The following is a 24,231-nucleotide window of genomic DNA, read 5'->3' as shown; positions in this document are numbered from 1 at the left end:
GATAGATAGATAGATAGATAGATAGATAGATAGATAGATAGATAGATGATAGTTTTCTCAAAATAAAATTTAAGTTTCTTGAAGGCAGAAAGTATTTTGGTTTTATTTTCATTTCCTCTTTGCCCAATATAGTGCCTGACAAATATTTTGCTCTTAATAAATGCTTTTTGATCAGTCTCATCTTATCTTTATTCTAACACCCCTGATAGGATTACTGTAAGCATCTGTATTTCATAGATGTATTTCATATATAGATATGAAACGAGTTGTCAAGGGTGATATATATATATATATATATATATATTAAGAATGAGAGTCAAATTAATGTGTTCTAACTATAATAATTGTCTTCTTTCTACTAGGCCATCTATGCTCCCAACCTCTACATAGGTGTTAGAAGTTTCAGTTGTCCTTTTTATTAAAAATAGACATTTATTTATAAATAATCTAAATAAAATAATGGAATTTGCTTAATACCTGCTTGATTTGAATTAATTTATTTCAAAGCATAAGATATCATAACATCACAGTAGAAATATGAGTTTTTGGAATCTTTCTAGAGAGCAATATAACAGTATACAGTAAAGGTTTAAAAATAATCATATACTCTGATCAGAAAATTATTTTTTATGGAATATGCCCTGACAATGTTACCAAAAAACAATGCTTCTAACAAAAACAAGTTGTCTATTTCTTTCTCTTTTTTACCCTAGTGTGAAGCAGGATTCATACTTCAAGGTGATTCTTTGATTTTCTATAAGCACAGCAATGAGAGATTTTGAAGCAGGAGCCTAACTATTTATGAAATGAGCCATTTCTTTATGACATGAACAGTGAATTTTCCTCTCTGTCTTCAAGATTTAGAATCATTGTTGTTGAATCAATGGGTGTAATTACAGTCATTTCATAGGCATATTGTGAAAATAAATGAGCTCCTTAATAGAAGAGCAATTCACTTTGTACTAACCATTTCACTAAGCACTAGAGTACGTTAGGAAATGTGTAGGTTCTAAATGTCAAGGAAATTGTTTTCATTTTAAGGATGAAAAAAAAGAAAACTATAAGCACAGGGTAGTTCCATTAAAGAAATGTCCCACTTACTGTATCATTTACAAAGCTAGCATTAAAATTACAATGTAATAGGGTTGTAATGTGTTAGCTCTACTAGACAAGTGATCAACACAATGACCAGTGATGATGTTGACCTTATAGTTTGATACTGGAGTTGCGAGGAGCCATGGAATCATTGTAATGAGATTCTCCAACATTATGATTAGAGTGTGTATGTACATTTTTAAAGGGGAGGAAAAGACAGAATTATTTTGTGCCATTAAACATTGGATTATTCATGGAATAAGACCTATTTGAGCCTTTGGGAAATTTGGAAGAGTATAATTTCACTAGCTGAATTTCTGAGAAAAAAAAATATGTTATTTTACTGTGACTTCATTTCTCTTTCCTAGTTTACTGCTGTGATGTGAAGCAGAAGTTAGATAATATCTATAGTGCTATCTTCCTTAAGTGTTTTCTATACAATGGTAGACTTATTACCTTCCTCATGTGATGAATGATCAATTTTCTGATCTGGACTGTGTCCATGGTGACTTTTCATCAATTGTGACCATGATAAAGCCTTTTAATTAATTTTGTTTCAGATATATCACTTATTATAAGAGCAAATCACTTTGTACTAACAATTTCACTAAGCACTGTAATATGTCAGGAAATGGGTAGGTTATGAATTTCATGGAAATTATTTTCATTTTAGGGATGGAAAAAAAGAAGCACAGGGGAGTTCCATTAAAAAGATATCAGCCTTATTATCTTATTTACAAAGCCAGCATTAAAATACATCATCATCTTATAGAGGTATTTGAGATGAAATTCAAATATCTCACTACTATTGAGGCACCACATTCCCTCCTTCTTTTGTCACTTTGGTTTACCTGGTGGAGGAAATTCACAGGAAGATCGTATAAATTGAGGGACAGAGTCTATTACCAAAAATATCAAGTCATTGCATTTATGCTATAGTGTTTCCTCTCCAGTGCCAATATGTTGTGATAACCTAATTCATGAGTGAATCTTATATTATAAGCCTGTCCAACTTTAAAGAACTATAGAAACACACTTCCTTTCCTTATTCAACTTAACTCAACACAAATCTATGAATAATTATTATATGATTATTTTGTTCAAGACACTGTAGTAGGTTTCAGGGATGCAAAGAGGGAAAAATGCTCTTAACTAAATAGAATATATACACATATGACTGAATGTAATTTGATGAAGGGAAGAGCATGAATAATTGGCTGATCAAGAAAAACTTTAGAAAACAGATTATAACTAACCTGAGCCTTAAAGGAAAATAAAGGCATTTAGTAATCCTAGCATTCCTAGAATGAAGGACAACCTATGTAAAGACACAGAGATATGAAGTGGAATTACATAAGGAATAATTAGTAAAGATGATGGAGTAAAAGCACAAAGTTGCTTGAGTTTGTGCCCTAACTCCTAATATACCTGTAAAAATGACTAAACAAATTTTAGTGCTAAAGAACCAACAAAATGAGAGAGTGAAACAAATATTCTGCTGAAGAAAGCCAGGCAAGCTGAAGTGAAGGCACTATTGTACTGGATTGGGAATGGAGTGCTGTACCATGTAAGCTGTGCTGGTACAGACCTGAGATACACACCAGATGGAGTGGACCTCAGGGGACTGAATCACTGGCAACAGTGGTGGTTTCCAGATTTCTCAACCCCTAAAAACCAGAGAGAAAGTAAAAGATCATTGGAGAAACTATGTTTGACCTGGGTGAGAGATGAGTGTTGTCTGGCCCCTGCCAGAACCTAGGGTGGCAAAGGTGATGGAGGCTGCAGCTGCTGTGATGGTGGCTGCTTCCTGAGCTCCAGCCCCACAGATAGTCGGGGAACCAAGTGACTGATCAGAGAGAAATTGCAGGAATCTCTTTGTTGGTGCTGACACAGATTTTTCTTGCCTTGCCATGCTTGGATCTGGGCAGCAGTCTTGGGTGGTGTTGCAGGGTGAGGGGCACCAGCATGGCAGAGCTTGTTGAGTGTGTGGAGAGGCACTCCTCCTAATAGTTATGAGGCAGGTACCTAGAATAATCTCTTACATCTGCACAAAACCCCAGAAGTTTGGGGCACAGCACTCTACACTATGGAAACAGAGTTCTATCATGGCAAAGAGCTCAAAAGTCAAATAATTGGCTGGCAAGATGAGCAAACAGAAGAAGAGAAATAAGTCTGTAGGATCTATTTGTGATGACAAAGAAGATAAAAACATAGAACCACAAGAAGACAACAAAATAAAAACCCCTACATCAAATGCCTTCAAGAAAAATATGAATTGGTCACAGGTCATAGAAGAACTCAAGAAGGATTTTGAAAATCAAGAAGGAGAGGTAGAAGAAAAATTTGGAAGAGACTTGAGAGTGATGCAAGGAAATCACAAAAAAATGAGTCAACAGCTTGCTAAAGGAGACAACAAAAAATACTGAAGAAAATAACACCTTAAAATATAGACTAACTCAAATGGCAAAAATATGCAACAAGTCAATGAGGAAAATATTGCCTTACAAAGCAGATTTGACCATATGGAAAATGAATTTCAAAAGCTCACTGAAGAAAATAAATCTTTCAAAATAAGATTTGAGCAAATGGAATCTAATGACATTATGAGAAATCAAGATATTATAAAACAGATCCAAAGAATGAAAAATAGAAGGTAATGTGAAATATCTCATTGGTAAAACCACTAACCTGGAAAATAGATACAGTAGAAATAATTTAAAAATCATTGGTCTGCCTGAAAGCCATCATCAAAAAAAGAACCTAGACATCATATTTCAAGAAATTATCAAGAAAACTACCCTGACATTCTAGAAACAGAGAATAAAAAAGAAATTGAAATAATCCACCTATTGCCCCTTGAAAAAGATCCCAAAAAGAAAACTCCTAGGAATATCATAGCCAAATTTCAGAGTTACCAGGGCAAGAAGAATATACTGCAAACAGTCAGGAAGAAACAATTGGAGTACTATGGAAACACAATCAGGATAACACAAGATGTAGGAACTTCTACAATAAGGGATCAAAGGCCTTCGAATATGATATTCCAGAGGTGAAAGGAGTTAGGATTAAAACCAAGAATTACCTACCCAGCAAAACTGAGTATAATACGTCAGGGGAAAATAGAGAGATTTAAAGAAATAAACAACTTTCAAGCATTCTTGATGAAAAGATCAGAGCTCAACAGAAAATTTGACTTCCAAATACAAGAATCAAGAGAAGCATGTAATGGTAAACAGGAAAGAGAATTCATAAGGAACTTATTAAAGTTGAACTGTTTACATTCCTTCATAATACGTAAATATTAAATGAGTAATATTTATAACTCATGAGACTTATCAAGGTTAGTATAGTTGAAAGTAATATGTATTCATGTCTGTATATGTGTGTATGTGTGTATATGTGTATATATACATAGGTCAGTGTATGTGTATGTGTGTATACAAAGACAGAGGACACAGAGTAAGTGGGATGGTGAAGGGATGGGATCTTAAGAATAAAGTTAAGAGGTGAGAGTGGAATATATTGGGAGAAAGAGAAAGGGAGAGATAGAATAGGGTAAACTTTCTCACATAAAAGATGCAAGAGAAAATTATTACAATGGAGGGAAAGAGCAGGAAGGTAAGAGGAAATGAGCAACCTTCCTCTCCTTGGATTTGGCTTAAAGAAGGCATAAGATACACATTTAATAGGGTATCTTACCCTACAGGAAAGTTGGCAGGAAGGGATAAGAGGTGGGGGGATGATAGAAGAGAGGAAAATCTGGGGGAGAAGGTGGTCAGAAGCAAAGACTTTTCAAAAGAGGCAGGGTCAAAGGAGAAAATAGAATAAATGATGGGTAGGATAGTATGGAGGGAAATATAGTTAGCCTTTCACAATATGACTACTATGGAAATGTTTTTCATAGCTACACATGTATAACCTATATTGAATTCCTTGTTTTACCAGCGGGAGGTGGAGGTGGGTGAGGATGGAAGAAGGGAGAGAATCTGGAATTCAAAGTTTAAAAAAAAACAAATGTTAAAAAAAACATTTTTTACATGCAACCAGGAAATAAGTTATATAGGCAATGGGGTATAGAAATTCATATTGCCCTACAAGAAAGTAAAGTGGAGGGAGTTAATGAAGGGAATGAGGGTGGATATAAGAGAGGGCAGACTGGGGCAAAGGGTACTCAGTATACTTGCTATCTTGGGATGGGGGATATGGGAGAGATGGGGAGAAAATTTGTAACTCAAAAATTTTGTGGAAATGAATGTTGAAAACTAAATTTAAATAAATAAAATTTTTAAAAAGGGAATAATTAGTAGGACCACTGGAGTAGAACAAATAATATGAAGTAAATCTGAATAGATAGATTGGATCCACAGTTCACAGGCCTTCGGATTTCAGGGTGTGAAATTTCTATTTTTCAGTAGGGGGTGCTAGGCTCTAGGACACCAGTGAACACTTTTGAGAAGAAGAGTGATTGGGGAAGACCTTTGCCTTAGGATGGCAGTTCGAAAAATCTGTCACACTTTGATTGAATAAGTGGATAGATTCTTATTCAGGCAATTATTAAACTATAAGTATGAGGGGATAAGTTGCTAAATAGGAAAATGGAAACATACAGAAAATGCAACAGATTGATAGAAATTGTGGAAGAATACTTAACAAGACAGCATCTCATTGGATATGGGGCACGTGAAATAAAATGAACAGGGAGGCATGAGAACCATCTTTTTTGATAGCTTTATATAGTTCAGTTTGAGAGCAGGGTATTAGATGAGAAAACTTCAAGGAGATTTGAGATATGAGAATGCTTTATATGATAGGAAATCAACTAGATTTGGATGCAGAGAACCTATATTTGATAAACCCTTTGTGACCTTGATCAAGGCTTTACAATTCTCTAAGCATCAGTTTATTTGTCTGTGAAATTAGGGACTTGAAGTATGTCATAATCAAGGTTTCTAAGATCACTGAGCTCTAAAGTCTATGGTTTCTCAGGTTGAGGACTCTAGTTCATAATTTCACATTGGAAGAAAATGGGGTTATAGTTTCTTTTCTATTTCTTTATATGCACTGTTACTATTAATGCCCTTCAAAAATGGGATTAGATGGGGATGATGATAAGCACATTTGATTAGTTACTCCAACTGACATATAAAGGAACAATTGTAAATGAAGCTAGAATCCAAAAACAATTAATACTATATAGACTATTTCAAACAGGATTTAAACTACATTTTCAACACTAAACACTTAAGCCATCTCTTGTTTATTTGGAGTTATTTATCATTCATCATCTCCCCATTATTTCCTTTAGACAGGTCTATGAATTAACTGAGTCTTTGTTTTGAGAGATATTTATGTTGCCTCAAAGGGGTCATATTAGAGCCTCTTCTTTAGGGGTAACCTTGTAGAATATAACTGATGGGTTTCAGCTCATCATATTTAGGTTTGAAGGGTTGAATTAAAGCACTAGTTAAGTAAAACTTTTCAAAACCATCTCATTCATCTTCATGGTATTATGGACCATTTAAGAAGACTAACAATCAATGCTTTTATAATATCTAAGTAAAAGGAAAACTGAATGTGATGTAAATTGATTAATTTCATGTGTGATTGCTTGTAAAATGATTGGACAGAGAATAGAGTCTTATAAATCTATGGAAGTTGAAGGCACCAAAATTCTAATTTGATTGTTGCTGAGTATTTTTCTACAAAATATTTAATAGCAAATGCAGGTTGACATTTTTCACATTATTACCTCACCAAATGAAGTAATATATTTTCCCTCACAGACTTCACTTTGATTGTTCAGTTTAAAACTAAACACTTAATTCACGAGTGAAATGTTGATTTTTGTCTGGAGTGTGCTTCTGTTTTTTTTTCCATAGTTGCTTATTACACATACACTAAAACTATTGATGGATTTGTTCTTATTCTTAGGTCCAATTTCTTAGGTTAAATTGTTAACAAACATAATAATTTTCCCTCTATTTCTTAACTTTGGGGAGAGTTTATTTTTTTAAAACTTAGGCACCTTCAGGTTTTTTTAAACCTTGTATTTTAATTCACTAACTATGGTAAAGTTATTTCTTTTAAGGCAGAATTTCTATAAAAACACAAATAAAAATAATACATTATTATCTCAGGGCAGCTTTGGATTTGTGGGACACCACTGGAATTCTATAGGATGTAGGTAAAGCAGAAAAAAGGAAGGCATTATTTAAGCTTTGAAAAACATTTTACATATGTTAGCCATATATTAATGTGGGATGAGTTGATTTCGCAGAGGAGTGCTGTATATTCTCTTATTTTCTTTTTACTTATCTTGAACTTCCACTACCTCTTAAGCATTTTTGTGCTAAAATTTTCTATTCATAGATCATTCTCCTTAGCAAACACAACAAAAGATTTGAGCATGGTTAATAAGTTAAATGTGATTTACAATCTCTATATATTTATGTTTACATTAACATATAATCTGTCTCTCCCCCACATATCCAAAGAATCTGGACACCTATTAAAAATCAGCACCAACACCAAATAAATTATTCTCTTAGTTCTTATAATTTTCTTCTATATGAGGTCACAAAAGTTTTCATTGTTGCTTTGAACCTTTCTATTACATCATATTTTATGGTACAATAATTAATTACATACACATACTAGTTTCTTTAGCCCTTCTCAAATAGGAGGACATTCTCTTCCCACCTTCAGTCATTCCTGGATGATCATCTTATGATATTATTGCAACTATGTACACAGTACACTTTGCATCAGCTTATGAAAGTCTTTTTCTGTTTCTCTGAGAGCATTTTGTTCATGATTTCTAATAGTATAATAGTATTCCATAATAATCACATATCATGACTTTTTCAGCCATTCCCCAATTAATAGAATCCCCCTCAACTTCTAATAATTTACCAACAGAAAAAAGCTCCTATAAATATTTTTTGTATATATAGGTTCTTTTAATTTAAAAAAAAAATCTCAGGGACAGAGTCAAGATGGCACAGTAGAAACAGGACTTCAACAGGGCTCCCACTCCCACCTCCTCCAATTCATGTAAAAAAAATACTTTAAACAAACTTTGGAGCTACAGAACCCACAACATGACAGAGAGAAGCTAATCTCCCACTGAAGACAGTCTGGCAGGCCAATAGGAAGGGGCCAGTGCAGCACTTTGGGAGCCAAGCCCAGCCCCACGCAAGCCTGAGGTCTTAGCCTCAGTGCAGCCAGAACCAGAGGGATTTCAGAACACCAGCAGCTGTCATGGTTTCCAGAATTATCAACCCATAAATGTAAAGGACAAAGTTAGAGGTCAGTGCAGTGTGGACTTTGGGACCTGGGAGTTCAGGAGTGGGGTCCAGCCTTTGCCCCCAGGGCAAGAAGTGGCTGAGGCATGGCGGCCGTCCAGGAACTGCAACATGGCTACTTCAGAGCTCCTGGTCTGCAGATTGTACAGAGACCAAGCAAACATTCTGAGGGGTAATCACTCTTGTTTTAACCTGCTTGGATCTGGATCCGTGTCTGGGGTGGAGGTCCTGGAGTGCATGACCAGTGCCAGAGCATATGGAGGCTTCAGAGGGGGCAGCCAACTAATAGCTCCAGCAGCTGCAAAAACCCCAGCAATTGGGACAAACCTCCCCCATCTGGTAGCATAGTTCTAATGTGGCAAAAAGCTCAAAAGTCAAGCAATTAAATTAATATTCAGCCAATGAGCGAGCCAGTACCATAGACAGAGGGCACAAGACCAATTTAATAGGAAGGGATGATACATAAAAGGTGAAATTAAGAAGTGAGAGAGGAATAAAATGAGAGGAGATGTGGAGAGACAGAATGGGGTAAACTATCTCATATAGAAGAGACAAGGGAAAATGGTTACAATGGAAGGGAAGGACAGGAAGGCAAAAGGGAATGTTTTAAAATCAAATATTTAAGTACACACACACACACATATATATGTGTGTATATATATATATATAAACTAATATTAATCTTATTTTACATGTAACTGGGCAAGATGATATACAGGCACTTCTGGCATAGACATCCACCGTGCCATACTGTAAAGTTGGAGGGGGTATAGGAGAAGATATGGGATAGAGCAGATTGGAGGAGGGGATATCCAGTTGGATCGCTATTTTGGGGTGGTGGATAGGAGAAAAACAGGGAGAAAATTTGTAACTCAACATCTTGTGGAAATGAATGATGTAAACAGGAAGTTAATAAAGCACTTGATAAAAAAAGAATTACATTGGAGCAAATGGAAGCTAGTGACTTTATGAGAAATCAAGATACTATTAAAGAGATAAAAACAAATGAAAAAAAGAGAAGGCAATGTGAAATATCTCATTGGAAAAACCACTGACCTGCAAAATAGATGCAGGAGAGAAAATTTAAAAATTATTGGTCTATCTAAAAGGCATGATTCCACAAAGAAATGGAATATATATATACACACACACACACACACATATGTCTATATAGGAGGGTATATGGGTCTATGAATACATATGTGTGTGTATATATGTGTACAGGTATACAGAGACAGAGGGCATAGGGCCAATTAAATAGGAAGGGATGATATGTAAATGGTGAAATTAAGAGATGAGTGAAGAAAATAATGAGAGGAGATGGGGAGAGATAGAATGGGGTAAATGACATCATATTGAAGAGCCAAGGGAAAACTTTTACAATGGAGGGAAGAACAGGAAGGCAAAAGGGAATGGGTCAAGCTTATTCTCATTGAATTTGGCTTAGGGAGGGAATGACATACACACTAAAGAGGGTGTCTAACCCTACAGGAGAGTAGGGGGAAAGGGAATGGGAGGGGGGATGATGGAAGGGAGGGCAGGCTGGTGGGGGGATGCAAGTTGGAAGAATCCACTTTTGAAAACGGACAGGATCAGAATTAGTGGGGGGTGGGATAGGATGGAGCGAAATATAGTCTGTCTTTCACAATATATCCACTATGGAAATGTTTTGCATAGCTACACATGTACAACCTATATTGGATTGCTTATCTTCCCAGTAAGGGTGGGTGACAAAGGAGGTAGGGAAAGAATCTGGAATTCAAAGCTTTAAAATCAAATGTTTAAAAAAAAAATATATATATGTATATATATAATATTCTTATTATTATTTCACATGTAACTGGGAAATAAGATATACAGACACTGGGGCATAAAAATACACTGTGCCCCACTGGAAAGGTGGAGGGGGTATGGTGGAAGATATGGGAGAGAGCAGATTGGGGAAGGGTATTTTCAGTGGGATCGCTCTTTTGGTGTGGTGCATAGGGATAAAATGGGTAGAAAACTTGTAACTCAAAATTTTATGGAAATATATGATGTAGACTAAAAAAATAATAATCAAAGAAAACTAGAGATTTTTTTTAGAAAAAATCTCTTTTAAGAATACAGACCTAGCAGTGGTATTGTTAGATCAAAGGGTATGCATAGTTTTATAGTACTCTGGGCATAGTTTCAAATTGCTCTACAGAATGTTCAATCAGTTCAACACTTCACCAACAGTGAATTGAAGTCTCATTTTCCCCACATGCCCTCAAACATTTGTCATTTACATTGTCTGTCCAATTGCTCAATCTAACAGGTATGAGACAGCACTTCAGAATTGATTTAATTTGAATTTTCCAATCAATAATGAGAGTTCTTGTTCATAAGACTATATGCACCACTTCATTTGAAAATTGGTCACATTTTAAAAAATCATTTGTCAATTAGAGTATGGCTCTCTCTATATGTCTGAGAAATGAGGCCTTTATCATAGGAGCTTGCTCCATTTGTTTCTTCTCACAATTATGATTGCTATCTGTATTTCCCTCCATCCAATCCCCCCATTGATTCTATTGTCTCCTCCTTTTTATCCTGTTCCTCCTCAAAATCCTACTGCTTCTGACTACATTCTTTCCCATTGTGTCCTCTCTTCTATCACCCCTGCTTCTATTTTCCCCTTCCCTTCTACTTTCCTGTAGGGTAAGATGGATTTCCATACTAATTGAGAGTATATAAGTATATAAGCCAATTCTTATGAGAGTTAATTAACTCCCCCCTCTTTCTTTCCACTGTAAAAGCTTTTTCTTGTATCTTTTTTGTGAGATGATTTACCCCATTTTACCTATCCCTTTCTCCTTCTCTCAGTACATGACTCTCTCACTTCATAATTTTATTTTTCTAGATATAATCCCTTCATATTCAACTGACACCTGTCTTATCTCTCTATATACTCCTTCTAACTAACTCCCAATGATGAGAAAGTTCTTATGGGTTGCAAATATCCTTTGCCCCGATTGAATGCAAACCATTTAACCTTACTAAGTTCCATATGATTTGTTTTTCATGTTGACTTTTTTATGCTTCTTCTCAAGTCCTGTACTTGAAAGTCAATTTTTCTATTCAGCTCTGGTCTTTTCATCAAGAATGATTAAAAGTATTCTGTCTCACTGAATGTTAATTTTTTTTCTCTCACGGATTATAGTCAGTTTTCCTAGGCAGGTGATTCTTGGTTGCAATTCTAGCTCCTTTGCCCTACAGAATGTCATATTCCAAAACCTCCAATCTTTTAATGTGCTAAATCTTGTGTCATCCTGACTGTGGCTCCACCATACTTGAATTCTTTCTTTCTGTCTGCTTGTAATAATTTCTCTTTCATCTGGGAACTCTGGAATTTTCTCTAATATTCCAGGAAGTTTTCATGTTGTGATCTTTCAGGAGGTGATTGGTATATTCTTTCAGTTTCTAATTTACCCTCTGATTCTAGAATATCAGGGGAGTTTTCCTTTGTAATTTCTTGAAAGATTATATCCAGGCTCTTTTTTACCATGACTTTGGTAATCCCAATATTTTAAAAATTATCTCTCCTAGATTTATATTCCTGGCCAGTAGTTTTTCTAGTGAGAGATTTTGCTTTGTCTTCTTTTTCATTCTTTTGGTTTTGTTTTATTGTTTCTTGATGTCTCATGAAGTTTTTAGCTTCTATTTACTCTCTTCTAATTTTTTACGAATTATTTTCTTCAGTGAGCTTTGGGATTCATTTTCCATTTGACAAATTTTACTTTTTAAAGCATTCTCCCCCTCATTGATTTTTGGGCCTCTTTTAAAAAATAAAATACTTTTTATTTTAAGGGTTTCTTTGACAAGTTAGGCACCCCCTATCCCTGCAACTTAACAAAATGGGATGCGGGAAGAAGAATAAAGTGAAATAAACCAAAATGCTTCATTTTACCTTATCCCAGTTTTCTCTTTTCCTCTAGATCAGAGCTTGCCATTATTCTATCCATTTCTAAAAAGTGTAGTTATAAGAATCAGTTCAATTTAGGCACCAGGATTTTCTAACATTTATCCTTAAGCTCTGACCACCACTTCCTTTCTAGAGGACAATTGTGGATCCTATCCTTCAGGGAGAATATTAACTTGAGATAGAACTATGGGCATCATTTCTTGTGGGTGTCCACTCTCTTCCTTAAGGTGACTTTGATATAAATGTTAAAGATGGGCCAGCTCTCTCTCAGGTGAATGCTGCCAATTGTACAAGGAGGTACCTGCAGCTAGGGCAGCAGCCATTAGCATAGAGCCCACAGCTCCATAGGAGTTGCTGAAATCAATATCCCATGGTGTAATGGGAATGTAAATTTTTAAGATCTTCCCTGCCCCTAGGCTGGAGTGCACCTGGAGCCTGGGGTGGGAGGCTTTTCAGTGGATGCTTCTTGATTGGCCAGTGAGTCAATAAGGTTGTTACATTCTCTGAGCCAGGAGAAGGCTATATAAGCCCTGATGTGTAGCCTTGTTTTGGGGCTCACTTTGAGAAGTGTTCTGTGATTTGATCAGATGAAACTATGGAAAGCTGTTGTCCAGAGCCCCAAGGCTTTGAAACCCAGATGTTGTTTGGTATGGATGTAATGGTTGGACAGTTTGGAAATCTGTCTACTTGATCTGTTTTTGTCTTGATAATTCTGTCTGTATACTTTGAAGTTCGGGGTGCTGACCTTTTTCCCCCGAACTAGGTAAATGATACATATTTGACTGATTAAAGTAAGCTTGTTAACCCATTTTGAGTTGCTTTCCTTTATCAAAGCAGATCCAAGAACCTGTGTTAGCAGCCACCCTGGGGACGCTGGGGTGCTTGCTGCTACACATGTCTGCAACTAGTGGGATGTGGTAACTGAGAAAACCATGGACTCTCTATTTCAGGATAGCTTCTGCTACTTTCTTATGCTGCTTTCTACAGACACCTGTGTATGGGGCATGGAAGATGACAACTTTGTGAACATAGACGAACTGCTCCAAGAGTTTCACATTTCTAAAGTCCACATGTAGCTTCTGATCCTGGCAGATAGAGCAAGGGATCCCAGCATCTTTGTTCCTTTTAATGCATGCCTTATGGGTTCACTGAGATAGTATTACACCTTTGTGTTTTCATCAATAGTTCGGCCCAGACTGGATGGGAGCCATTTTGAAATAAGTATTCTTCAGTCTCCAGATATTCCCATGGAGCATCCTGATAGAGGGAGACAGAAACGGAAGATTTTTCATCAGGAGGAGCTTTGGTGCAGAGAGGCTGGGGTGGAGCCTGGGCACAGGGGACCCCTCTGACCGGTGTGAGGCCTGAGATCCACCTAAGCAAAAGAGTTAGTAGAAAAGTTGCTGTTCTTTGTGAATGGCTAAGGGAGGAGAGGGCTTTTTGAACCTCTTTTACCATTTGGCCTAGACTATTTTTTTGTGACTTTTGACCAAACTGCTGACTTGTTTTTCATCAGTTTCTTGCATAATTCTCATCTCACTTCCCAATTTTTCCTCTACCTCTCTTACCTGATTTTCATAGAACATTTTGAGCTCTTCCATGGCCTGAGAAAAATTCACATTTTTCTTGAAAGTTTCATTTAGATACAGGAGTTTTGACTTGGTTTTCTTCTTCTGAGTATGTGTTTTGATCTTCCTTGTCACTATATTAACTTTCAATAGTAAGAATATTTTTCCCCCCATTGTTTGCTCATTTCACCAATCTATTTGATAAGATTTTTATTTATTTATTTATTCTTGGAGGAGGAAAGGCAGGGCAATTGGGGTTAAGTGAGTTCCCCAAGGTCATACAGCTAGTAACTGTTAAGTGTCTGAGGCCATATTTGAACTCAGATTCTCCTGACTCCAGGCCTGGTGCTCTATTCACTGCACCACCTAGATGCCGTTTTTTGATGACTTTTAACTCTTTGTTAAAATACTACTCTGCTTCTAGGCTGGAGGGTGTGTTATCCCAGGCTTCAAGGATTTTGTGCAACTGTTTCAAGACTTGTAAGTTTTCAGCTCTTCCAAGGTGGTATGATCTAAGAAGACATGTTTTCTACTCCCCTGGTCTGCCCTCTGATCTGTGAACTGCCCAAAGCACCCTTCTGCCCTGGAAATTTTAGGGGGGGGGGGTCCTCTCTCCTCTTTGGCCACAATTTCTGTTTTATTAGGGCTTCTCCTTGCCCTACTATTGCCTTCCAAAACTCTGACCTGGATACAAATATGGGCAAAGTAACAGAGACTGGTCTGAGTGATAGCAAAAGGCTCTTGTAATCTCCTTCTGACCAGTTGTTTTACCCCCTTACCACCTTTGGGCTGAGAGCTCTGGAAGCAGTCACTGTGACTACCACTGATGATTCAGTCACTCTCAAGATCTGTTCCTTGTTTGCTGGGACTGGGGATGTGTTACCTTGCACTCCACTCTCACTCAGGTGAGATAGACCTTTTCCACTGACCTTCCCAGTTGTCTTTGGCAGCTATATGCCGAGAGGTCTGGAAACTCCTTTGCTGCCAGTGATTCAGTTTCAACTGGTGTTACCAGCACTCAACTGCATTACTCTCTCACCCTGGTGCAAGAGAACTTTCCTGCTGATCTTTCAAGTTATCTTGGACTTAAAGTTTGTTTCACTCCATCTTTTTGTGGGTTCTCTTGCTCTAGAATTTTAAAGTCATTATAAAGGAATTTGGAGGGATATGGAGGAGAATTCAGGTGATTCCCTGTCTTTACTCCATCATCTTGGCTTCACCTTCAAAAAGTCTCAGTTTTCAACTATATTAAGGACTGTGCTAAATTTGTAAAAATAAGAGTCATTCTCCAATTGTAAAAGATAAATATATGAATGAGCAGATTTCAGAAGAAGAAATCAAAGCTATTAAGAGTCATATAAAATGCTCTAAATCATTATTGATTAGAAATGCAAATTAACCTTTGAAGTACCACTTCATACTTACCAGACTGGCTAATATGACAAAAATGGGAAAATGTTAATTTTGGAGGGATGTGGGAAAATAGGTACACATTGCACTACTGGTAGAATTGTAAGCAGATTCAACCATTCTGCAGAACAATTTGGAACTATGCCTAAAGGTTTATAAAACAGTGTGTTCCCTTTGACCTAGTAACATCACTGCTAGGTCTGTATAAAAAAGAGATTTTTAAAAAGATAAAAAGTCATTATTCTCTCTCTCTCTCTCTCTCTCTCATTCTCACACACAAGTATGCACACACAGAGACAGAGGTCACAAGATGAATTAAATCTAAAGGGATGATAACTAAAAAGTAAAATTAAGGGATGAAAGAGGAATGTATCGGGAGAAAGATAAAGGGAAAGGTAGAATGGGGTAATTATCTCTCATATAAGAGGCAAGAAAAAAATTACCATGGTGGGGGGGAAGAGGGGAGAGGTGAGAGGGAATGAATGAAACTTACTCTCATTGGATTTTGCTGAAGGAGGTAATAACATACACACAGAACAAGTGAAATGTACTGTGTACAAAGTAACAGCAATATTGTAAGATAATGAGTCATGAATGACTTAGCTATTTTCTGCAATACAATAACCCAAGACAACTCTGAAGAACTTATGATAAAAGTGACTGAGAGTTTTTGAAAACAGATTGAAGCATGATTTTTATTTTAACTTTTTTCTCGAGTTTTTTCTTGTCTATATTTTCTATCAAACATGACTACTGTGGATATGTTTTGCATGAATACAGATATATAACACATTTTGAATTGCTCCCCATCTCAATGAGTGGGTGAGTGGATGGAAGAAGGGAGAGAATTTGGAACTCAAATTTCAAAAATGAATATAAAAATTGTTTTTATATAAAACTTGGAAAAATGAAATGCTAAAAAAAGGAAAAAATAAGTTATTAAAATTTGGGTGAGGGAATGGGTAAATTACAAAAAGAAACAGAAATGATAAAAATGAAAACTATTTTTTGAAAAGTCTAAAACAAAAACAACAATAGAAACAATCTGTGTCTCCATCATTTTGGGATAGGTAACCTTTCACATATAATGTAACTGAGATAAATCACAAAGTTATTTTCTCAAGGCCATGTAATAGTCATTAACATTTCTTCTAGCAATAAGCCCAATGACTTTGTCTAATACTATAAAATGTTATCAATAATCTTCATAAATATTAAAGATGCTGAAGTTATTGAGTATTAGAGGACAGAAAGGGTTTTTTTTTGTTTTGTTTAAGACATACTAAGGACATGAGGATAATAAGTGAAAATGAATATTTCATTAAATTCAAAATCATTTTGGTCAATATGAATAATCTCCCTCTACCTTCAGATATTTTTTTTTTCTTGAGGAAGAATGGGACATGTCTTTTAAATATACTTTAAATCTAGCAAAGTACCATTCCTATATGAGCTTTATCTTATAGGAAATACTCATGTTGTGAGATGCTCCATTTGAAGATTAATTGACTGCATCAAAACCATGTGTTTGGGGTTCCCCTAATTGATTAGCATTAATAGTTCTAAACATTTACTTCAATTTATTACACTAGGTATTCTGGGAGATAGATGATAGTACCATTGGTGTCCAATGTCAGAAAAAAAAAGAATTTCATTGTAAATTTTCTTCTCTTCATGGGACACTTCTTGTGAATAAAGATTTCTTAATCTGGTTGGAAGCAGATGTCAAAATGAGCCATCTGCTTCTCTGAACCACTTCTTAAAAAATTTAAAATATGTTGGCAGGAAAATTGAATGCACCTTTGTCAACATGAGAAAATAAAAAGGTATTAACACTCTAGGAAAAAAATGCCAATAGAAGAGTATTCTACCCACTATTTTAACCTCTCTACACAAATTTTGATTAAAAATAAATGGCAATAACACTCAAATACATTTTCTGTTAAATCTGAAAAAAAATTGCTTGGAAATTGCAAGAAATTATAAATGAACCAACACTGGAAAAAAAAACAACTTCTTTTATCAGCTTATAAAAATAATCATTAAATTCAAATTACTTTTTCTAGTCATTGCTAGTCATTTTTCAACATTGAGCAATTAATAAAATATTGAATAGGAGACAGGGATTTTCCACAGGAAACTATTATGGAGGGCATTTAAAACTGTCTCTTATTCTTTCACTAAATTATAGTGCTAGCCTCATCATTGACAATTCCCTGTCAAGCCATCAAAATTTTCATGATATGAGACAACTAATGTCACAATAAATGCAGTTTCCTTTCTCTACATCTTTTATTGTGATAGCTCCTCTTCTATGTATGTACCACTTCACGTATTATCAACTCTAAAAATTTCATATGTTCTTTAAGTTCTATCTCAAATTCTAACTCCCTCAAGTTATTACTTCCATGATATTACTGGTTAAAAGTAATTTTCACCCTCTTAACATCTACTACAGATTGTACAATGACTGTACTTCTTTAATGTTACATGAAATGCTTCTTTAATTGGAGCTTATGTACCTATACCCTACACTTCCTTATAACACTGAATCATAAGAAAAACTGACAATAATTCATTATTCTATCATTACCAAAATGCTAATGGTAGAAGCAGGGCAGAAAACTACCCCACTTTATTCATTTCCTCACTCATGGAAACCTTTGTCCCTCTGAAAGTTGTTGTATCCAAGGCTACTCTCTGCTGCCAGAATCTGAACAACAAAAAATGCAACAAGTTGAATTAAAATATCTATCCCAGATTGGCACATGCATTAGCCACCAGCAGCTGAGTCCATATGACCCATCAAGTCCATCCCTCAGCTGACATTTCTATGTTTAGATTTCATTCAATCATATGCTATAATATTTGTTTTCTTTTCTTTTCATTTGGAAACTAACTCATCTCTCTTGGTTGTGATAGAAACTTCTTTCTTAAATCACTGAATCTCTATGTTCTTTTGATATCAGAAATGTGTCCTCTCCTGACTTTCCATTTCATTTCAGAAAATTCTTAAGGATCATGATAGTGTTTAGTCTCAAGACATTTGTGAAGGGGTACAATTTTTAAAATGTCATATAAATTCGTTGTAAAATGAACACAACTTCAATGGTTTCTTTCAAACCTGAGTTCAAATGCTACCTGACAATGGAAAGAACTTAACCTCATTGAACACTGTTTGCTCATGGGTAAGAGAAGGATAATAATAACTAAAGTATCTATTTCATAAAGTTATTATGAAAAAAATAGAAAACAAATGTAAAACTGTTTGAAAATCTAAGTATGCTTGATAAATGCCAATTATTACTCTCTCTCTCTCTCTCTCTCTCTCTCTCTCTCTCTATATATATATATATATATATATATATATATATATACTTTTCATATTGTTTATATTCCTGAAAAAGTGGTATAGTATGCCCATGAAATGAGGCAAAGTAGTGTCATAGACTGCATTTGGAATTGCTGTTTCGAATCCAGGTTATGATAATTATTACACCTGTAATTGTAAGCAAGCTATTGTATTTCTTTAAACTTATTTCTTCACCTATCAAAATTGAATGAATTATCATTGTATTATTTACCTCAAAGACTTCTTATGAGGAAAGAACTTTGTGAGTCTTACACTATCACTCTGTATAACTTTTTCTTTCTTTCTTTCTTTCTTTCTTTCTTTCTTTCTTTCTTTCTTTCTTTCTTTCTTTCTTTCTTTCTTTCTTTCTTTCTTTCTTTCTTTCTTTCTTTCTTTTCCTTCCTTCCTTCCTTCCTTCCTTCCTTCCTTCCTTCCTTCCTTCCTTCCTTCCTTCCTTCCTTTCTTCCTTCCTTCCTTCCATACTTATATCCTCTCTCCCTCCCTCCTACCCCTTCTCTCTCTTCTATCAATATGAATAGCTGTTCAATGTTTAATTAAAATATTAAAAAGTAACCCATAAATTCTTCCAGGAAAGGCAGATCTTCCCAGTGTTTAGTATATTCTCACTATCCATGAATTATCTTCTATTTTACTTGTCTATTACCATTTTTTATTGTTCAGTAGAATGTAAGCTCCTTGGAGGCAGTTATTCTTTGATTTTTTTAACCTTATATTCTCATAGCTAAGTATAATGCCTGGAATATAGAAAGCATTTAATAAATGCCTGTGAAATTGTTTAGATTGAAATTAGTATTTACTAAAACTGGGAGTGGAATTTATGTCTTTTGAAATCTATTACAATGCACTTTTGCGGTGTGTATTGATTAGATTCTAATCATAAAATGAATGCACAACTAAGGAATTATCCTGGTGATATACATAACATTGACAGTAATAAGAAAAAAAATGTGATTTGTCAAAGATTTAGAGTTCACTGAACATGTTTAAGGAACATTTCTCCCTCTGTGTAATGTCTACATTTTAAAGAACAAGCTATGAATAATTATAAGTATAACAGAAATTAAATATACCCTCCTCTTTAAATGATGGACACACAAATAGATGTAAGTATAGAAGTTGCCCTGATACAAACCCTCTATCATTTTACAGAACTCCAGATTGGGTGGTTTTCAATACTATTAGTTCCAGCCCAAAGCATTTAAGGCCAGAAGCAAACTTTTTTTTTTAATTCAGTTGATTAATATCCCTTATTAAACTATTTGTCACTTGCACAGGCTCCACATATAGTTCTCCCAGGCAAAACTACCCTGCGTTGATCTAGAGAATAAATGAAGCATGTTTAATAATGCTAATAGGTCTTATTTGAGCTGGAGCTTGACAATTTTCATTGTTTGAAATCCAACATTGTATTGTAAATCAAGGATCTTATATAGAAATTCTGCTGCAGTTTATCTGTTATTTCATTATTCTACAAATCTTATCAGTTGTTACAATAACAAATGAATTTAGAATACTTGTCTGACTATGTTGGCATCACCTAATATTAGTTGTACTTTTTTTTAGTTTTAAACTACTTTCTAAAATTATTACATCTATATATTCTTTTGATATCATAAATGTTCCGCCCCTCAATTCCATAAACTTTTCCATTCCTTTGGTAAAAAAAAAAAAAAAAAAAAAATTGAAACAGCATGTTTTATTTTTTTTCCCTGAAGACAATGTTGAAATGATAAAACCAAAATTTCATTTAAATTTATAGTAAAAATATTCATTGTTTTTCTCTTCCTGTTTGTTCCCAACCTAATTCAAGTGATCACTTCTAAAACTAATTAGCTGAGTAACTGCAGGAAAGGATTTAGCCTCACTTATCTCAGAATATTAAAGTAATATTTGTCCATATCTTCTAACCTGAAAATCCCCTTTTGAGAGTGCGCAAAAAGAGTGGTATTTTTTTTTGTTGTTGTTGGAGAAAAAAGTTAGAAATAAAGTGGATGCCCATGAAGGAAAGAATACCGGAACAAACTAGGATGTTTGAATGTTGGTACATTATAAGAAATTATTGATTGAATATTTCAGAGAAACATGGAAAGGCCTTTAAAGAATAGAGCAGAGAAAAGTAAGGAAATGGAACTAACAAAACAGTCGTAAAAAAAGTGAATATTTTTTTATTTATAATAAAAAGTCTTACTATAAATATTTATATTTCTATGTAGAATGTAATATGGTCCGGGATAAATCCGGGGGCAGGAGGAAGAAACTACTCTAGAAAAATTATAAGGGAAAGAGATCACTTAAAACAACTGTTTCGTTATAGAGATATCATTTCTTCCCCTTGTACAAGGTTTGTTTAGGGAATTTGAAAATCATCTTCTTGAAGTAAAAGAGAAAGGAGAAATTGACAGTTTGTAATGGGAACTTGGTGTTTTTTTAAAGGTCAAACTTAAAAAAAACCGCATTTATTTGTGCGTTTATCTATCACTTTGAATTTAGGGGAAATTATTGATTTTTTTTATTTTCCAAAATTGTATTTATATATTTTTATATCAGTTAAATTTCCAAATATATTCATTCTTTCCATCTACCCTAGCACAGTACTTCTTAAACTCTGAGAACTGCTGAAGGGGTTATGAGTGGAAAAAAGAAGTTTAAGAAGCTCTGCTCAACACAACCATCTCATAAAGCATATAAAACATTAAGGGAGAAAAATCACAAATTAGCAAAATTAGCCAAAACATAAAATGACTCTGATAGGAGGTAGGCATTTCTTTTAGTGGGATAAACAAGGTTACTCATAATATCATAATATGGCTAGGCACCATGAGTTGAACTCCTGAAATACTGAAAATATCTAAGTACTCTCATTCTATACCTTCATTTATAAAATCTTATTCATTATGTGAGCCCTCTGCTAACTGCTACCTCCTCAATTAAGCCTTCCTTGATCCTCACAGTCAAAAGTGTGGTCTCCTCATCCAACTATCACATGACATTATTTGTACTTCCCTTGTATCTCCTTCACACTCAACCTTATATCAGATTTATTTTTCAATGTGTTTTTTCTCCTACAATATTGAAAATTTTTCAAGGGAACACCCACACACACTGTGGTTTTTTTTATCTTTCACAATTCCAAATACAGTTTTGTGTTCAATGTTTGTCAAATGAATGCACTGATAAGTATTTTTTTTACTAACCAAAGAGAGAAATATGGGAATCAATGTTACTTTCCTAATTTACATTTTTCCTCCTTTGACCTAATCTAAAAAAACAAATCCTCTTGATAAAATGGTGGTTGGAGAAAGTGATCCACAGATGTGATTAGTAGTCTTTTTAAGTAGTCCTGGAAAGAAGTAAGGAAATCCTCCAAGATGTCTGTTCTTATCTCTCTTGGGTAGAAGAATGTGGAAGGCCTTGGAACATTTATTCAATCCCAATCTTGCTAAAGAACATTGTTAAAGTGATTCTTTCTGGTTCATCTGACTTCTCTTGATTGTCTCCATGTTTTCTAGTTTTTTCTTAGTCACCTACACAGGAGATAATTGGTTTAGCTCAGAATATGTTTATCTCTTTCCCATAGTCATGTCATCACCAAGACCTTAGCTGCTCACCATCTGCCCTGTGTTTTCTCTTCCAAGGTGGCATCTGGATTTCTGACTGTTTTTAAGTTCCTCTGCCAGACCACCCAGGGTTTTTTAAGTTAACATCCAGACTACTAATTTCCTCACATTTCTTTAGTTGTTAAAGTTTACTCTTCAACTGTTTCCTGATTTATTTTCTTAAAGACTGTGAAAAGTCATGATTTTTCCTATTTGTTATAATTCTTCTAAGCAACATGACTAATGTGAAAATATGTTTAATAAGAATGTGTGTGTAGAGCCCATATCAGATTGCAAGCCATCTTGGGGAGGGAAAAGGGAAGGAGGGGAACAAAATTTGAAAGTTATGGAAGTGAATGTTGAACACTAAAAATAAATAATATGATAAATTGGGGGAAGGAGAGCTATGGGAAAATACTGCCTAAATCAACAAAGGAGGGATTTCTTTATTTAAGGTCCTATTATAATATATACATACACACACATATATATATAGAGAGAGACAGACAGACAGACAGAGACAGACAGAGAGAGGGAGAGAGAGATTTTCTTTTTACTCTTCCTAGTTTAGTTATCAGCACCATATGTGTGTTACAAAATGTATTTACTAGGACTCCTTCTTTGCCTATTTTTCCAAATTGTTTATACAGTATTAGAATTAACTGTTCTTTAAGTGTTTGGTGAAATTCACTTGTGAATCCATCTGGTCCTGGGGTTTATTTTTAGAGAGTTCATTGATGGGTTGTTCAATTTCTTTTTTTTCCTCAGCGGGTTATTTAAATATTGTATTTTTCTTCATTAAATTAGGAAATTAATATTTTTGTAAACATTCATTTCACTTAGATTTCAGAATTATTGGCACATAATGGGGCAATATATCTAGTAAAGCTTGTTTTAATTTCATTTTCATTTATGATGCATTCACCCTTTTCATTTTTGATACTGGTGATTTGTTTCCTATTTTCTTTTTGAAATCATATTAACCAGGAGGTGGAGCCAAGATGGTGGCATATAAACAGGAAAACTCCCTGCACTCTCCCCTTAAAACCTCAAATATATATAATGACTCTAAACAAACTTTAGAGCTACAGAACCCACAAAGTAACAGAGAGAGACAAATTTCTCATTGAATACAACCTGGCAGGCAGAAAGGAATGGTCCATCACAGCCTGCTGGGAGTTGAGCCCAGCCCCACTTCAGCTCTCTGTTTTAGCCTCAGGGTGGCTTGACCAGCTGCAGCTAAAGGGACATCTGGAGAGTGGATCACCAGTACCTATGGTGGTTTCCAGAATTATCAACTCATAAATGCCAAAGACAAAGTGAGAGGTTAGTATAGACTGGGAAAAAGGGAGTCCAGGTGTGTGGTCTGGACTCTGCTGCAAAGGGAGAAGCAGCTGAGATGTGACAGCTGCAGACATGTGACTGCTTCAGAGCTCCTGGATTGCAGATTGTATTGTGACCAAGCAACCAATATGAGGGGTAATCACTCTTGCTTTAACCTGCTTTAATCTGGATTTCTATCTAGGGTGGAGTTCCTGGGGTGTGTGACCAGTGAGCTAGAGCCTTTAGCATCTTCAGAGAGGTCAGACAATTAAAATATACCATTGCTGAGAAAAACCAAGTGATTTGGGGCAAAGTTCCCCTCAATGGAATCAGAGTTCTACTGTGGCAAAAAACTCAAAAGACAAGTACGTAAGAGGCAACATGAGCAAGCAAAAGAAGCAAAGCAAGCAGAGGAATCCAACTATAGATGCCATTTTTGAGGACAAAAAGGATCAAAGTATGGAACAGGAGGAAGACAGTGGAGTCAGAACTCCTGCACCAAAAGCTTTCAAGAAAAATATGAACTGGTTACAGGCAATAGAGGAGGATAAGAAGGATTTTGAAAACCAAATAAGAGAAGAGCAGGAAAAATTGGGAAGAGAAATGAGAATGATTC

General features: G+C 35.2%; 1 pseudogene; it reads right to left on the bottom strand.

Annotated features, from left to right (window-relative positions):
- Positions 1-13,803, bottom strand: part of LOC138172861 (small ribosomal subunit protein mS40 pseudogene) — a 53,588-nt pseudogene extending 39,785 nt beyond the window's left edge.
- Between the last annotated feature and the right edge of the window lie 10,428 nt (positions 13,804-24,231).

This window comes from Petaurus breviceps, unplaced genomic scaffold (assembly GCF_028583685.1).
Source record: "Petaurus breviceps papuanus isolate PSGF00001 unplaced genomic scaffold, PetGlider_PUasm1.0 551, whole genome shotgun sequence".
Taxonomy (NCBI): domain Eukaryota; kingdom Metazoa; phylum Chordata; class Mammalia; order Diprotodontia; family Petauridae; genus Petaurus; species Petaurus breviceps.
The sequence above is the reverse complement of the archived record's forward strand: the minus strand, read 5'-3'. Positions and strand labels throughout refer to the sequence as shown.